Source organism: Gadus chalcogrammus, chromosome 14 (genome assembly GCF_026213295.1).
Source record: "Gadus chalcogrammus isolate NIFS_2021 chromosome 14, NIFS_Gcha_1.0, whole genome shotgun sequence".
In the NCBI taxonomy this organism is placed as follows: Eukaryota; Metazoa; Chordata; class Actinopteri; order Gadiformes; family Gadidae; genus Gadus; species Gadus chalcogrammus.
In genome coordinates this window covers 18,213,168-18,222,779 of record NC_079425.1, presented here as the reverse complement: position 1 = coordinate 18,222,779, position 9,612 = coordinate 18,213,168, and the positions used below count along the sequence as shown (strand labels likewise).

Here is a 9,612-nt window from a genome sequence, read left to right as displayed (position 1 = left end):
TTTTAGAGGCCGGAGCCGGTTCTCTGGCGGTGTGAAACCAAAACACTGGCCCTAGCTCCGAACTAGCCCGGAACGGGAACGGGCTCCGATTTTGCGGCGGTGTGAAAGGCCCAAGAGAGCAGATGTTCTCGTGTGGTAACATCGCCCTCTGCTGTCCACATCCGCTCAATACACACACAGGGACGCAAGATCACACGTGACTTCCTTTTCACCAACTTGACATCTGACAGTATACACACACGCACGCACACACTTACGCACACACACTCACTCGCGCACTCACAGTAAGGTGAATTGAACGAATACTTTTTTCGTTTTGAAGTATGAATCTAAATCAGTCAAATCAGACTCATCCCTTTAATTAAAATGAGGGAGGTCATTTAAGATCAAACACAGAGCTGAAATAGCCTCTCACTGTTACCAATGCAACCAGTGGGCGCCGAACCTGCGTTGTAATTAGCTCGTTAATTGGTTGCATCGGGTGCGTTTCACTTAAGAGTGAACCAGACAGTACGTTCGTATCCTCCACAGTTTGGCAGTGTAGCGTCTCCCAAAAGCGGTATGTTGTCGTGTTCCCAGAAATCAGAACGTTTGTGTACTGTTTTGTTGAGATCTGTTGTGACTTATTTGACATCTCTTCCTGTTTCACAGGTTAAAGACTTTTTGAAGTAAAGAGGAGCATCTCATGTGAACCTGATGTGAGTAGAGTTGTGTAGCAAAGCACAACTGACGTGACTTGTATGTTGAATATAAATCACTGATAATGTGTGAAGGAAATCGGGGATTGTGGTGGTTTAACTCATTTGAAATTGAAATAATGATTCTACCTGAAAGTAACATTTTAGAGACTATACATTCAAACTTGTCAAAGTAAAAGGTAAATCACTCTTGACTAATGACAGTCAAATAATTAGTATAACTTGTATTAAAAAGCTGGATTAGTTAATTATCTTAATCCTTATTTAAAAGTTGGATGATCCCAAAAGACCTGAATTGTTATTGTCATTCATTTATCTGATTTAATGGAGATGGAAGATGTTGAACTGTGGGACAGTGCCCAAGTTTGGGGACCATGAGTAAAATGTTCCTTCCTTTAAAGGTCTATCATGGATATTCAACTGCAGTTCTGTGAGTATCCCAACTTAACCATGAAGATGAACTGCAAACTGTAAGTCATAAGTTTCTCATTACTCTTGGGCACATTGGTGTGTTTTTCCTTCCTGGTGAGTTAACCCGTTACCTGAAGGTTGATCTGAGTAGGAAGGATGTTTTATTGATTCATGGGTTACTTAGGTGTTTGGTTTATGTTTTTAATGATTTGTTAAAATAGTTACAGGTTCCAAGTTATTGTTGTAAGCTGGAGTAATGGGTTGAGTTCTGATATCTTCAGTCTTCTTTCCAGCTATTCTCCTGAGCTCTGCATCTTCATCACAGGAGTGTTGGTTTACTTATAAGGGTGTGGTCTGAGTGAGCAGAGGTGCATACTGGGATACAGAGCTGTCTCAAGTCTACTGGTCTGTAGACACGCCCCCTCAGGGGAAACCGAGTGTTTGAGAAACTGTCGTGACGTCAGTTACATGGACTGGAATGTTCTTTAAGATGGTGACAGGGATTCAGAAGGAGAAACACCAGGGGGAGATGAGGGGGCTCCTCATCTCAACAACTAAAACGCAACTTCAGTCTGACACAGAGAACCATGGAACACATTCAACAGTCCCCTCCAGGCATCGTGACTCCTCAGGAACAGTTTCATTTCCAAGAAGATGGATCCCGCTCCTCAAGAGCCACCCCCCTCCACTGGGTGGTCTTCTGAACAGCTGACTAAAGCTGCAACATTTGCATCTGTGAAGGCCCCTCATTCAGGAAACCACTGGACTACAAAGACATTACTTCAGAGACGTTGAATAAACCTTGGACACATTTTGGAGACATAATTTACGTCTCTGGAGACATTGGTTGTTCTGTTCTGGGTGCCCTGGCAGGAGAGCTGGGGTTGGATGATGGAATGTTATTTGGCATGAGGTTTTTACCCTGCATGATTGTTTGGTTTTTTTATGGCTCAGTGGTGTGTGTGTTTGGGTTTGACATGAGATGGATGATTTTTGAGCATAGGGTTCTGCTGTGTGTGTCTCCCACACACACCTGGCATGGGGTTCTACGTGTGTTTGGTTCCACCTGGCATGGGGTTCTACGTGTGTGTGTCCGGCTTGCTTTGACAGTGATAATGTTCATACGGGGGTCTGTGTGATTGGCTTGGGATATTGGAATGGTCAAATAAATCATACCTGATGGACGGGCACACGTTTACTTAAGGGCCTCAGTAGACATGAAGAGCCCTGAGCGACGCTCCGGAGCGATATCCAACACACTGGGCAGGAAGGAGAGTATCCAAATCAAGTGTAAAAGGATGCAAGCGGCGTGTTCAGATCAGTGACTTCAAACTAGGACTAAACAAATCAGGATCAATGGAGGATGGACACCTAAAGGCATTCCACGAGGAGAGTCTGAAGTTTGAAAGGGACCTAAATGGGTATTCAAGATGACCTTCAGACCTGTAATGAGACGGCTCTTCCTACCTGGCTGGATTGATGGAGAGCCCTGTGGATCTTGTCTTGCTCTCAGTTGCACGTCTTCTCAGGCTGTACTGTATTTGTTTCGGACAGGACTAGCTGAACGATTGGTTCCCTTAATCAGAACCAATCTGGGAACTCCAACTAGTGCGCTCTTTGAGCTGAAGCTGTGCTCTTCAGCTGAGGAGGTAAGGAAGCCTTCACTGGGGCTTCAAGGTGTAAAGAGGATAATGTTTTAAAGTGTTCCATGGTACTCTGATGAAGAACGTTGTTGTGTTCCACTGGCTGAGAGGAAGAACCCTCACATCTTCCTCTTGGCCTTTCTCCTCCGAGAATCCTGGCGCCATCTAGAAGGATATTCCAGCTCATGTAACTGATGTCACGAGAGATGCTCAAACACTTGGTTTCTCCTGAGGGGCGTGTCTATAGAACTGTAGACTTCAGACAGCACTGTATCCCAGCATGCATCTCTGCTCACTCAGACCACACCCCCATGAATAGGATGCAACACTCTAGGGATGGTGAAGTAGAGTTTTATAAGTAACGAGGGAGCAGACAAATGATTAGAACACAATGGCATGTCAAGTCTGTAAATCTTTAAACCATGAAGATGGTTGGATAGTTCGGAATTGGGCTTCTTTTTATTATGGGCAGTCCTTTCACTCGGATGCCCACATCTCACTGGACCTGCACATGTGTTGGCTGGCTGGCATGATTTGCTGTTGGTGATGAGGCGGTCAGGGTGACGTTGCAGGGCTATGGTCGGCTCTCTGTGAGCTCAAAGTTTAGATTTGCTCTGTATGGTTGTACCCTGAATAATCTAGATAATTGTAAAATGTAGACACGGTTTTGTATTGAATGATTCCAGGATTTTAGGTTTAAAGTTGTTGGACATACATGGTAGTTTGGTTCTTCGTACGGTTTTGAGTGATACAACTTGTACACACTGGGTGCATAATAATGTAAATGTAATGTGATGACCAACAGCAACAAACAGATCTCCTCAAGGTAAGTCTGTTGGCTGTGTTTTAATGAAGACCATCGCTGGACTTCAGGATCTTCCTCCGTTCAGCTCAAGGTGAGGCGCTGGTTCTGTTTTTTCTTTGGTTGGTTCCGGCCGGAATGTTCGGATTCCAGTCGGACAGTTTGTGCTTCCCGCCGTGGAAGGTTCTGAGTGCGGTCACTTGATTTAGTCCCAATGGTTAGCATAGAATGTAGTCTTGACAACCATAAGAAACCACCTGGCAGTTAGTTGGACGGTAGTCCCCTGAGGGAATCTGGCGGAACGTTCTGGATTGCATTTGCGTAACCTCGAGCCGCTGCCAAAGTTTGATATTAAATACATACTGACGCGTACGTCGTAAAATATGTTGATCATTTCCGATGGTTGCACCGTACTTTTAACCACGTTGACGTGACGGGACTCTCGCTGCGTACAAAACGGTGTTCTATTTGCGGGCCCATTTTTTACATCATTGAAGGCTGAAAATCATTTCAAGGTGGAAGACAATTTGACATTTCTTCAACGGAACCCAGCACCTGAAAATGGTATAGATAATGGGAGTATATTTGATTTAATATCGATACTGCTTAGTGTTCTTTGTTACTTCAGCTTTTGTACGTTCTAAATATCTGCTGTCATTAATTGCCACTGAAGTTAAACCCTACCCAATGGAATGACGTTAAATAACGACTTTGGTGCAGAGTTACCAACTGGATAATATCAAAGCTAAAATAATGGCCGTCCTTCCCACATGTTACAGTAGAAGATACTCTAGAACTGTACATGGTTAAAAAGGTAACATGTAGTTTGTCCCAAGGTGTCTGCCTCCTCACCCAGAGCCAGACCGCCACCTCCTGTCAGAAGTCCTCCAGAACAGGTCGGTGCTCTGGTGTGTGAGTAGAGTCTTCTCAGGTCAGTTTCAATGCATGGCCTGAACCACTTCTTTAAACTTGTGGACTGCTCTGTCTTCATTCCCAAAAACGGGATGCTCATGTCTGGTCTCAAGCCTTTTCTAGCCTTGAGTTATAAAATAATAGTTCATTTAATTGTGTACCTCTGTTTCGGATGAGTCAATTAAGTTTATTGTTGGGCAAATGCTGATGTAAACCTGCTGCTGTAGCTGAAAGGTGAAGCTGAGAGGCTGGGGACCGGAGGCTTGTGGTGCCAGGATGGACCGGAGACTGAGGCTGGAGACCAGGGGCCTGCAGCACCGGACCAGAGGGTAACCATCACCAAGCTCATCTGAAACACTAAAATCCATGGTAGTTTAGGTCTGGTTTTGATCATCTTATGACTTTAAATCTGTGCCAAGCTGTGATTTGAGTTGATTCATACGGGGGTTATGCAAGAGTCATGAGACATTATTGTTACTAGTGCTGCTACCACCGTAGTGGATGAATTGCTGAAAGCGACAATCTCAGACGTTGTCTTATTTAATTGTTTAAATATGTTTAAATTTGTCTTCCATTTTACAAGTGAACCTCAGATGCAGGAGTGCCCAGGTGATTTACTGCTGAGACCAACTGTGTTTGTAACCAGACCAGGAATCCATGGCTGAAGAGGCTGATGGAGTCGTGCTGAAGGCCCTGCCTGGTGGAGGAGCTGGTGGAGGCCCTGCCTGGTGAAGGACGTCTGTCGTGGGGTAGTTGGTGCTTGACTCGGAGGTGATCATCACACTCACTGCCACTTCTCGTAGAATACTGCTACCACAAACTACCAGCGTTTGTACCGTGTATATACCAAACTACAACATCTGTTTTTCCACATGTTGAAGCAAGACTTCCGCTGTTTGTTCCAGACCAGGACTCTGTCTGAGGAGAGCTGATTTAGGAGCTGAGACGCTGGAGGAGGACTAGGAATCGACCAACAGGATTCCTCATAAGTTTGCATTTACTAACATGGTTGACTTATGCCGCGTTTCCACTGCAGGGTGCGGAACGGATCGGATCGCAAAGGTGCGGTAGGGAGGGGGTGGTATAGCCCAGCTCAGTTCCGAGGTCGCGTTTCCACTGCCGACAGTACCCTTTGTGGTAGGCCGGATGTCGATCGCCGCGGCAGCTACGTAAACAACGTCGTCCTCCCCAAGAATGCAGACGAACGTCTCCACCTCCTTGTTCGCCCAAGCAAGCGTTTTACGCGACATGTTAATTGTAAAGAATAATACCTCGAAGCTACTGTTTGTTTGTTTTTATCCCCGTGTCACCCGGAAGTGATGATTCTGTCGACCAATCAACGGAGGGGGGTGTGTAGCTAGAATTTCCCGGGACCCTTTCAGGCTTCTCGTCTCGTTTTCAGTACCCCAAAACGGGTACGGCCAAGTCCGGGTCACGCCCACTTTTGGCGGTGGAAACGCGACCCGATCCTCACCGCTCCGATCCGTTCCGCACCCTGCAGTGGAAACGCGCCATTAAAGGGCAAAATACAGCTGTTACTTTGACATGCGTTAACCAACTACCGCTGTGTTTTCCTACTAGAACGTGTTTCGGGAGCGGATGCGAGCCGGTAGGGGAGCCGTGAATCTGGAGGATTACCATCACACTACTAACATGGATTGTAAGTTTGTATTAACCTAACCACAAAGTGGAAATAAAGGGCTTAAAAATAAGACAAACTACATGGTTGTTACCAGACTTTAGGGCCAGACTCGCACTGTTTGTTCCAGACCAGGACTCTGGCTGAGGAGAGCTGATGGAGGAGCCAAGACTCTGGAGGACGACATCACTCTACCAACCAGGATCCTCGTAAGTTTGCATAAAATAAACGGAGTGGACTTGTTGTAACACAGGATTAGTTTGTCCAGTACAAGTTACGGCATACTACTGTGGTTGGTTACCAGACAAACTACAGCTGCTACTTTGTTACGCGCCATAAGAGCCCAACTACTCCTGTGTTTGTGACCTTACATTAGAGCCCAACTAATACTGTGTTTGTTACCTGATATTAGAGACGAACTACTCCTGTGTTTGTTACCTTTCATTAGGGACAAATTACTACAGTGTTTGTTACCTTACATTGGAGACAAATAATTTTTGTAACCAGACCAGGAATCTGGAGGACTGATGGGGAAGCCGTACATCTGGAAGGCAAATCCTGAGGACAACCAGGACTCTACCATCAAGGATTCCTCCCAAGTTTGCATTATCTGGACATAGTGGACTAGGTAGGGGGCTGGGGGTTCAACTCTCAAACCAATGGTGCCGGGTTCTAGTCCTCAGAATACAGTGATGCGTCCTTGAGCAAGGTGCCCTAAAGCCTGCCTGACTTATCTTTGGTTCAGATAATGTTGCATCTTTTGAATAATGAACCTAATCAATGTCCTTGTTTGCTCCGGGCAGACACACCTGAGCTGAACCTCACCTGATCCAGTTTGGTCGGGGGTAGACACACCTGAGCTGAACCCGCCCTGATCCTGACATCCTGCTGGTCCCGTCTCCTCAGTTCATCTGCGCCGCGTCCTCCAGAAGACCTGCTGAGCTCAGTGGTCTGAGGCTGAGGGATCAATGACCTCCAGTGGGAGTGATCTTCTTGACCCCACATTTAACCGTGTGCTTCCACACGCCTTTCTCTCACGTCTGTCACTAACATCACTACTTCACTACTCTCTACTGCTTCCTCTTCTTCCTTCTCTGTGGTTCGAACCTTTACACTGAAGGCGCGTCTTCCTGCCCTCAGAGGGTTCAGCGTTAGGGTTGAGAGTCAGGGTTTAGAGTCAGGGACAGAGCTGGTCAGGGAGGACTTCTTTTACACAAAGAACTTGCTTTCGGAATGGTGGTGACATTTTGAAAATATTAATTTGGGAAAATGTTTTCCTCTGCTTGCCTTTACAAAATTGTATTAAACTTTTGTCAAGTGTTTGTTTATATTAAAATCCCACATTGACTTCTACATGTTTGGTGCGGTTCATTTAATTGTCCTTTAACTTGGTTAATGTCAAGCTAAACTCATGCAATACATATAATATACATTGTTATTCAGCAATGTTCACATAATCCATTTTGTAAAAATATGAAACCTCCATATTACTACTAAATTCAAGCCTATTCATGCATTTAACAATGTACATACTGCCCCATAGGCCATTCTCTGCTACTACAAAACGTTCAATCCACCAACCCGTCTCACATCAATGTACTATAGCTACGTTGGTTCAAACGGAAAATGTAGTTTGGTGTGAGACTGTCGTCCAGAAGAGGGAGCTGTCATACACCTTAATTATACAGGAATGTCTGTGTATTTAAATTTTTAAATGGTCATGTGCTGGTCTAGTTTGTCTGCAAATAACTCTGCCTCCAGCAACAGGATTGGTCGAAACGTATGAAGTGAAAGTTATAAAAGCCCAGTTCCCTAGATCTGAGGTCAGCTGCGGTCAGATTTTCGATCATGAATGTATCGAGTGAACCACGTCTGAGCTAAATATTAACCACCTGGAACGTGGTGCGTTTCCTGGAGCTCGGAGGACGGCAGGACGCGTGTTTACCTGGTCGATTAGGCCCTGAACCAGACCCTGAACCCAGACATCCTAATCACAGGCCCTGTGTTTAATTAGCCCCGAATACAATTCTTGGGTTAAAAAAATAAATAAAAGTAAAAATATTTAATTATTTATAAGTAGCCTAGTCTAGATAGTCCTTCTGCCAAGAGAATAAACAGTTTAAAAACACAACCAGTTTACAGTGATGCCAGTAACGCGTTACCGGCCTCAGACCACTTTTTTCAGTACCATAGTAATCTAACGCGTTACTATTTCCAAACCAGTAATCAGATTAAAGTTAGGCCTACTCATCAAAGTCACTGTGCGTTACTATTTTTTTACCGGATCACCGATTGGCGTTCAGAGCGATGGAGTGGTGTGTGTCTGTCTGTCTGCCTGTTAGTGTGAGAACGTGTGAGTGTGAAGCGTAAATCTCCAAAGACTTCAATCTATCAGAGGCGAGTGTCTACCTTGACTCTCCAGAGTCCGCGCAACCAGTTTTTATTAGCAGCGGAATTAGTCGCGCGGTGCTGCGTGCGTGTGTTTCTGTGTGTTTTGCGCTGGAGCGACGGCAGCAGAGAGAGCGCGTGGGAGCCTCTACGTTGTCGCCAGAGAACTAAACCCACGGGGAGGTCCGAGCAGCTTGAGCGCTAGAACGTGCTGTTTACGTCACGCACGTGGAGATGCGTCCAGTGATCACCCCGTAAAGCGCGCAGTGATATTTTGTCTACGCGTTAAAAGTTGGCGGAAGCGGTTGAAAGCCGTGTGTCAGTGTGTGCACCCAGGGCCGTAGCACCAAATTCTGGGCCCTGTATAAAAGAGGTACTGATGGGGCCCCCCCCAAATTCCCCCTACCAGCCCCCTGCGCATAATTGTTTGGGGGGGGTGGAAGAACAATTGTTGAGGTGGCAGGGGGTGTTGTCGCAGCTATATGTAACTAATAAAGTAACTTGTAATCTAACTTAGTTACTTTTAAAGTAAAGTAACTCATTTACTATTTTAAGGAGTAACTAGTAATCAGTAATCAGATTACTTTTTCAAGGTAACTGTGGCAACACTGCCTGTTTACCACCTCAAGTGAATTAATCTATCCTATCCCCAGTCAGATGCGTGTGTGTAAAGTTTGTCTCACTTGTATTAATTTTACTTTGAAATAACTTGAATGGAACTTTAGACATTTGGGGATAAGCAGCAAAGCAGTCAGGTAGCTATTTTAAGCTATAATAAACTGCGTATTTTGTTTATTTTAGGTGAAGCATTATGAAAAAATGTTCATGCAAAATAAAGCATAGAAATAATTTTGGCATTTTCATTTTCCATCTGGGCTAAGCCCCGGATGTTTATGAAACCTAGAAACACCCCTGCTATCAACGCATGTGTCTAGTTTTAATGTGATGTATTTTGTGTATGTCCAGTCAGACTTGTTGTCTCCCTTGTTCTGTGTGGTCTTGTAGGCTATACTGTGTGAGCCTAATCACCTAAATGAATTCCCGACAATTTGTGTAGTTTGGTATTAATGAAGACTTGACTAGGCTATCTATCTATCTGCGAAGTGAATAGTGGGGAGT

The 9,612-nt window shown here is 45.0% G+C and overlaps 1 long non-coding RNA gene across 4 annotated transcripts; it reads left to right on the top strand.

The window, feature by feature from the left end:
* The first annotated feature begins 252 nt into the window (after positions 1-252).
* LOC130403721 (uncharacterized) lies at positions 253-7,450 on the top strand. 4 transcript variants are annotated; one of them, XR_008904119.1, is made up of 10 exons: positions 253-559; positions 652-698; positions 1,100-4,450; positions 4,694-4,795; positions 5,113-5,237; positions 5,372-5,455; positions 6,048-6,126; positions 6,203-6,314; positions 6,613-6,733; positions 6,909-7,450. It is a non-coding gene; the product is annotated as an uncharacterized LOC130403721 (long non-coding RNA). The 4 variants fall into 4 exon arrangements; XR_008904120.1 differs by having other exon boundaries at positions 6,236-6,314; positions 6,909-7,444; XR_008904122.1 differs by having other exon boundaries at positions 5,352-5,455; positions 6,909-7,444.
* The last annotated feature ends 2,162 nt before the right edge of the window (positions 7,451-9,612 follow it).